The sequence below is a fragment of the Microcebus murinus genome, chromosome 6, assembly GCF_040939455.1.
Source record: "Microcebus murinus isolate Inina chromosome 6, M.murinus_Inina_mat1.0, whole genome shotgun sequence".
Classification (NCBI taxonomy): Eukaryota; Metazoa; Chordata; class Mammalia; order Primates; family Cheirogaleidae; genus Microcebus; species Microcebus murinus.
The window spans coordinates 36,475,015-36,482,706 of record NC_134109.1 but is presented as its reverse complement, the minus strand read 5'-3'; the positions used below and the strand labels follow the sequence as shown (position 1 = coordinate 36,482,706).

General features: G+C 47.3%; 1 protein-coding gene across 6 annotated transcripts in view; it reads left to right on the top strand.

The window, feature by feature from the left end:
* Positions 1-481: 481 nt before the first annotated feature.
* SYNE2 (spectrin repeat containing nuclear envelope protein 2) overlaps positions 482-7,692 on the top strand; it is a 306,127-nt gene continuing 298,916 nt past the window's right edge. For 3 of the 6 annotated variants that reach the window (XM_076003981.1, XM_076003980.1, XM_076003976.1), the window contains exon 1: positions 1,017-1,197. The gene's annotated coding sequence lies outside the window, so the exon portion shown is untranslated. Of the gene's footprint in view, positions 830-1,016; positions 1,229-7,692 lie in introns of those variants that run through there. The other 3 variants (XM_076003979.1, XM_076003977.1, XM_076003978.1) reach the window with 3 other exon arrangements.

Below are 7,692 nucleotides of genomic sequence, written 5' to 3'. Positions count from 1 at the left end.
GCATTTCAAATAATTTACCTGATTCATTCTGGTACTCACAAAGATACAAGTTTCTGAAATAATTATCCCAAACTGTGAGTGCAATTTACAACTAAGTTTTTCTATCAGTACATGTTAGCTGAATGCATTATCAAGCCTCTAATCTCTGTTCCTTACTATTTTATTTGGGTCATAAATACCATATTTTATTAAGTAATCTCGGCAGAATTCTGTAGCCACACAGCATATATGAACTTGGACTTTTAAGTAGTTAGATTTGATTGTGATGGAAATCCAATAGAGAAATATTTTAAAGTCACCGCTTCTTTAGTTAATAATAGTGAGGTGATATCTTTTATTTAGGACTTCAAGTGCCTTAGTAGTACTGTAAAAGCTGCACAAGAAGTAAGTGAGAGTCAAGTGGCATCATCCTGAGTCCAAAGGGATTGATTAGTTTGCTGGCATCTGCAGGAGGAGTCTCAAGGATCCGGTTTCCAGCGAGTTTCAGACCTGGAGGATGTCTGTCGCGTCACAGGGCCGAGCGCTCTCCACTTCCCTCAGCGCGGGGCGGGGGGCCAGTGCCTGCCTGGTTAACGCGCGCCTCCTCTTTCCAGGTGAGCCCGCGGTCTGGACCGTGCTGTGGGAAGTGCTGATCCAGACTCCTAAGGGCATCTGATCCGACTTCCTCGTTTTGCGCAGAGCCCACCAGGTCAGGTGGCTAATTCGCGGATCTGCTCTTTAACTCCCACTTCCAAGACCCAGAAATCCAGGAGTGTTGGGGAAGTTCCTCGTGAAATCGGCCGGAGAGGCGTTGGGAGGGAGTTCGTGACCGCCCTCGCCCCAGCTCCGGGTGAGAGGAGGGTCGCTAACCTGCGTCCCGAGTCGGCACCTCCCTCGCCGCCCCCGCCGTCCCGACCGCGGACGGAGCCGCCCTCCCCCGCGGCGGGCGAGGGGGAGCGGGCGGGCGGGCGCACACTGGCGGCCGAGCGGCGAGCGCGGGAGGCGGCGGCGGCGGCGGGCGGGGAAGGCGCGGGGCGTGGTTTGCCGCTTCCCGAGCGCCGGGGAGCGGAGCGCGCTCTGCTGCGCCCGGAGCCTTCGGCCGGACCGAAAGGGCGAGCGGGAGAACGAGCCGAGCGCGCGCGCGAGCCAGCGAGGCCAGCGGCGCTGCGACCCGCGGCCCGGCCCGCGCCCCGGCCCTGGATCTGCCGGCCGACCGCGGTGAGCGCGGCCGCGGGGCCCCGGCACCCCAGTGCGCCCCGGGAGCGCGGGAGGGTGGGGAAGGGGCGGGGGCGAGGGAGGGAAGGTCCCCGAGCCGGGGGCGGGGGCGGCGGGAGACGGCCCCGACCTGACGCCAGGGTCCGAGCCGGGCCGCGGGAAACTTTGCCCGGGTGGGGAGAGCGCGGTGCGTGGAGGGCGCCGCAAACTTGTCAGCGGGCGGGGCGCCCCGGGGAGCGGAGCGAGCGCCAGCGGGCGGCGTTCGTCTCTCCGGCTTCTTTGTGTCACCTCCGGGCCCCAGCCCGCCGGTGCGCCCGGCTCGGGAAGGGGCTGCGCGGGTCCCCCGGCCGCCCCCGCCCGGCCCAGGCCCCGGCGCTCCGGGTCGCCCGATTGTTTTCATTCCTCGCGTCACGCCTGGGCGGGAAAGATTTTGAACGCCGCGTGAAACACAACGCCGAGAGCCGCGGCGCAGAGACTGCAAAATCGCGGGCGGCGCGCGGCTCGCCCGGGGACGGGGAGGGGCCCGCGGCCGGGGCGCACGGGCTGCGGGGGCGCACGGGCTGCGGGCGCGCGGGCCCGGCGGCCTGGGCTCTCGAGGAACCGCGGCGGGCGCGGCCGCCCGGAGCCTCCGCGGGGGCGGGGACGGGGCGAGCGGACGCGGATTATAATTCCATTTTGATTGCTTGAGGTCTTTGTTGTCTGAATTGCCGTTGGGGTCTGACGGTGGCACCTTCTCCTTGTGCTATTTTTCATCTGTTAGAGAAAGGGGCGGGGGGGGGGCTGCGTGCGGAGTCGGTGCTGCTGGAAGCGATAGCAGCCGCCTTATTCGGTGGAGGCTGAGGAGTCCTGCGTAACATTTGCCTTTGTGGACGCCTGTTATTTCCGAAAGTTATTATTGTCCCCTCCCTTGGTGAAAGGGAGAGTCGGAGCCAGACGCCAGCAGGCACGGTGTGTACAGGCACCGGCAAGTCAGAGCCAAACCGTGAAGGCTCCTTCTGGCCGCTCAATACTTTGTATCGCTCTTTTTTTTTTTTTTTTTTTTAAGTTTGTTTCATTTGAAGCAACTTTCATCTGCTTTTCTAAAAGTTCCCAGAGCGCCGAAGGCAGATGCGATGTGGTCGCACTAGGCTGGGTTCGACCACTTTTAGAGACTGGGGATACAATTAAACATCCCGCCATCACCTGGCCCTCTCACCGCTCAGGTGTCGCAAACATCAGGGCAGCGTGTTCAGCTTTTATGGGATGGAATATTTGGTGTGTTTTCATACTTTAACGCATGACTCCTTCTCTGGTTTTCTTTCTGGAAAATTATTGAGACTCCCAGGGGCTTTTCCTGAGATAATTACTGAAGGGCCTCAGCCCCTCCTGTACTCCCCTCCTCTTGCACCCCCGGGGCTGTGGGAACAGGTGCAATCCTCCTTAAATTTTTTCCTGGTGAAGACTCTGGAGATGTTAAAATAAGCAAAAAGTGGAAATGTTCCGTCTTTGTCCACCTGTGAATTAATGAGGCTTTATTAAAAAAAATTCAAAAGTAAACCAGTTTGGGTCAGCTGCCCTTGTACATTAAAATTGTTTAAAGAATTATGTGAATAAGTTTACCTAATTAAACTTAGCATTTCGGTGGATTCGTGCTGATCGTGTTGTAGGATATTGCAGTACGTTTAGAGAACTGAGTCACAATGAGGTTAGGTACTGCCCTCAGTAGCATAAGGGTGAGAGTTTAATGTCAAAAACGGAGTCAGTTACATTTTAATAAACAACAGGGTGAAAAGCAATTGATTCATTTTTCATTATTCATTTGTCATTATCCATTATATGTTTTAGATGTAGATTTTCAATGCTTTCACAAAATTATTCCTTCATTTACTCAAATAAATTCCTGCCATATACCAGCCACAGAGCTGGACTCTGGGGATCTGAGTAGTAATAGTTGCCCCTTGTAGAATGCTTATTTTGTACCAGTCAATACCTTGCAGAGATTATTCTGCTCTAAGTATTTATGGAGTACCTATGACATATTGTGCTAGGTGCTGGGGTCATAATGGTGCATAACGCAGTTCCTGCTTTTATCTCGTGGGGAAGATAGAAAATAAGTTATGTAACTAAACTAACTGGAGGTTTTAAAATGTAAATCAGATCATATTGCTGTTCTGTTCAAAACCCTCCAGTGGCTTCCCATCTGCCTCAGAGTCAATGGCAAAGACTGACAATGGCTCCAAGAGCTTGCTTCTTTTGGTTTCCCTGCTCCCCATCCTGTTACCTTCCTGAGATCACCTGCCTGATCTCATCTGCGGCTCTCATCCCTACTCAACCTTCTGTAGCCAAACTGGCTTCCTTGTTGTTTGAAGGCCTTTGGACTTGCTGCGCTCTGCTGGGAACATCCTCCCACACGAGCTCCCATGTCTAGGATGGTCCTCGCCTTGAGGCCCTTCACTTCCTTACTCAATGTTGTATTCTCCGTGAGCCTCCACTAACCTCCAGACTTAAAACTGCAGCCACCCTACAACTCCCATTCCTCCTTCCATAAGTTATTATTTCTTCTCCAGAACACTCATTGACTGTCTACTATAGATATATTATTTGTTTATTGTCTGTCTTCCCCCACTAGATTCTATACTCCATCAGAGCTGAATCAGAGCTGTTTTATTCAGTGTTGTATCTTCAGAATCTGGAACAGTGTCAGCATATAGTAGGTCCCCACCAACTGGTTGTTGAAGGAATGCTGTTGAATGGGAAGAAGGGAACACAGGGTGCCGAGACAGAATAACCAGGCGCTCCCATGTTACTCACGTTACTGGTGAGAAGGCTTCTCTGGAGGTGATGTGCAAGCTGAGACTTGAGATGACGAGGAACTAGCCATGCTGTTGTAGGGTGAGAGGCTGTGGAGAGGAGAAGCGTGGAAGATCAGGTAGAGAAACAGCGTGTGCAAAGGCCTCGAGGCAGGAAGGAGCTTGGCAGTGTGTGGATTTATTGCAACTTCGAGGTCACTGTGTGAGTACTGTCAACTCATGGGAAGGTATAACTACACGATAGAGTGGAAATCAGGTGTCATATCGTGCAGGACCTTTTTGGAGAAATTCATGTTGAGTCTCATCTATACTGTATTATCCCTAGTTTATGGTTTAAAAAGCTGGGTATCAGGGAGATTAAGAAACTTTCTAAGATTGCGCAGTAGGTGAATGGCAAAGCTTAAGGTGGGAAGCCAGGCTCTCACACGTCAAAGCACTTGTAGTTGACCACTATGCCCAGATCAAAAGACATAGTCCCTATCCTGATGGAGCTGTTAGTCCAGTGGGCAGACAAGCCATTGCAGTACACACATGGCAATGCCAGAGAAGATGTACTCCTGGGGCCTGCAGGAGGAGGAAGCCCTTAATTCTGCCTGGGAGTGGGATAGGCCAAATTGGAAAAAATGAAATCATTGTTTCTTTTATTATTTATTTTTTTATTCCTGGGTTCAAGTGATCTTCCTGCCTAAGCTTCCTGAGTAGCTGGGACTACAGGCTCCTATCTCAATGACTGGATAAGTTTTCTATTTTTGGTAGAGATGAAGTCTCTCTCTTGCTCAGTCTGGTCTCGAACTTCTGACCTCAACTGATCCTTCCGCCTCAGCCTCCCAGAGGATTATAGGTGTGAGCTGCTGTGCTTGGCCTCCTTTTTTTATTATTATAAAATATTTCAGGTTAGCAACATCTTAATTAAGAAATAATGTTGGCCAGGCGCGGTGGCTCAAGCCTGTAATCCTAGCACTCTGGGAGGCCGAGGCAGGCAGATTGCTCGAGGTCAGGAGTTTGAAACCAGCCTGAGCAAGAGCAAGACCCCGTCTCTACTATAAATAGAAAGAAATTAATTGGCCAACATATATATATATATATATATATATATATATATATATATAAATTAGCCAGGCATGGTGGTGCATGCCTGTAGTCCCAGCTACTCGGGAGGCTGAGGCAGAAGGATTGCTTGAGCCCAGGAGTTTGAGGTTGCTGTGAGCTAGGCTGATGCCATGGCTCTCACTCTAGCCTGGGCAACAAGCGAGACTCTGTCTCAAAAAAAAAAAAAAAAAAGAAAAAAAGAAATAATGTTAATATTAAATGTAGTAGCCTCCACAGCTTTACTGTGTGTTCACTTTTCTTTTTGAATTTAAAGACAAAAGGCCTACTTTTACATGTACCAAGGACCTGTGTTATATGCACCCTTTTCTACTTTCACCAAACAAAGGATTATGCCTGGAATAGTGAAAAGTCACTTATGTTTAAAGTCCGTAATTCTTTGTGAAATGGCAGGCTTTTTTTTTTTTTTTTGATTAATGTTACCTTTCTATTTTGTATAATATTTTTTTTTTTGTTTTTTTTAAGAGACAGTCTTACTCTGTCACCTAGGCTGAAATGCAATGGCATTATCATAGCTCACTGCATCCTCAAACTCCTGGGCTCAAGCAATCCTCCAATCTCAGCCTCCTGAGTAGCTAGAACTACAGATGCATGCTATGCACTGCTAATTTATAAAATGTATTTGTACAGACAGAGTCTTGCTATGCTGTCCACCCTGGTCTTGAACTGCTGGCCTCAAGCAGTCCTCCTGCCTTGGCCTCCCAAAGTGCTGGGATAATAGTCATAAGCCACCCGGCCTGGATAATAAGTTTTAAACAGCTTGAGTAACAAATTGAGTATAATTGGTATATAGTAAGTACACATATTTAAATTTCATAAGTTTTTCACTTATCTCTATCTCTATCTCTATATCTATATCTATATACACATTGAAACCATCTCTTTCTCTTTCTCCTTGCTATCCCCTGAATCCCCCTTTCCCAAATAACCAGTGATAGCTTTCTGACCCCATGGACTAGTTTGCATATTTAGAATTTTATATAAATGGAATCTTGCAGTATGTTCTCTTATTTGCCTGGCTTCTTTACTTAGCATGATTATTTTGAGATGCATCCACATTTTTATGTGTATCAATAGTTCATTCCTTTTTGTCATTGAGTAATATTCCATTGTATTGTTATATCCCGGCTCATGTATTGTTTGACCTATTGATAGACGGTTGAGTTGTTTTCTGTTTTTGGCTCTTAAAATAAAGCTGCTGTGAACATTATGTACAATCTTTGTGTGGATATCTGCTTTTATTTCCCTTGGGTAAATGTTAGGGGTAGTAGGGCTGGGTCCTATGCTAGGTATATGTTTAACTTTTAAAGTAACTATTATATTTTCCCAAAGTGATTATATCATTTTACACCCCCAAATAGTGTGTGAGAGCTCTAGTTGCTCCACATCCTTGACAGCAGTTGATGTGGTCATGCTTTTCATAGCCATTCTACTAGGTGTATAGTAGTATCTCATAGTGGTTTTAATTTGCATTTCCCTAATGACTAATGACACTGAGCATCTTTTTATATGCCTCTTTACCATCCATATATCTTCTTTGTTGAGGTGTCTGCTCAAACTTTTTGCTCATTTTTTTCTTGTTTTGTTTTCTTATTATTGAGTTTGGGGAGTTCTTTGTATATTCTCGAAACAAGTTCTTTTCCAGATACAAGATTTACAGATATTTACTTTCCATCTTAGTCCGTTTTCTGCTTCTATAATAGTACACCACAGATTGGGTAATTTATATTGAACAGAAATTTATAGGTTCATGGTTCTGGAGGCTGGAGTGGCCAAGATTGAGTGGCTGGTGTCTGGTGAGCACCTTCTTGCTGTGTCCTCATATGGCAGAAGGACAAAGAGAGGGTGAGAGACAGGCAAAATGGTCAACTTGTCCTTCTGTAAGGAATTCACTCCTGCAGTAACAGCGTTAATCCATTCATGATGGCAGCGCCCCCATGGCCTAATCATATCACGATGTTCCCACCTCTTGATACTGTTACAACAATGGCAATTAAATTTTAGCATGAGTTTTGGAGGGGACATTCAAACCATAGCAAGTCTATTGCTTGTCTTAAATCTCTTAACAGTATCTTTTGAAGATACCGTTCTTAATTTTGGTGAAGTTCATCAATTTATTATTTATTTATTTATTTTTTGAGACAGAGTCTCACTCTGTTGCCTGGGCTAGAGTGCTGTGGCATCAGCCTCAGTCACAGCAACCTCAAACTCTGGGGCTCAAGCAATCCTTCTGCCTCAGCCTCCCAAGTAGGTAGGACTACATGCATGCACCACGATGCCCAGCTAATTTTTTCTATATATTTTTAGTTGGCCAATTAATTTCTTTCTATTTTTAGTAGAGACGGGGTCTTGCTCAGGCTGCTTTCGAACTCCTGACCTCGAGCAATCAGCTGGCCTCGGCCTCCCAGAGTGCTAGGATTACAGGCGTGAGCCACCATGCCCGGCCCATCAATTTATTCTTGATGGATTGTACTTTTGATGTTATAGCTAAGAAATCTTTGCCTAATTTAAAGTCAAAAAGGTTTTCTCCTATTTTTTTTTTCTATAAGTGTTATTATAGTTTTTGGTTTTATACTTAGGTCCATCTACTTTGAGTTAATTT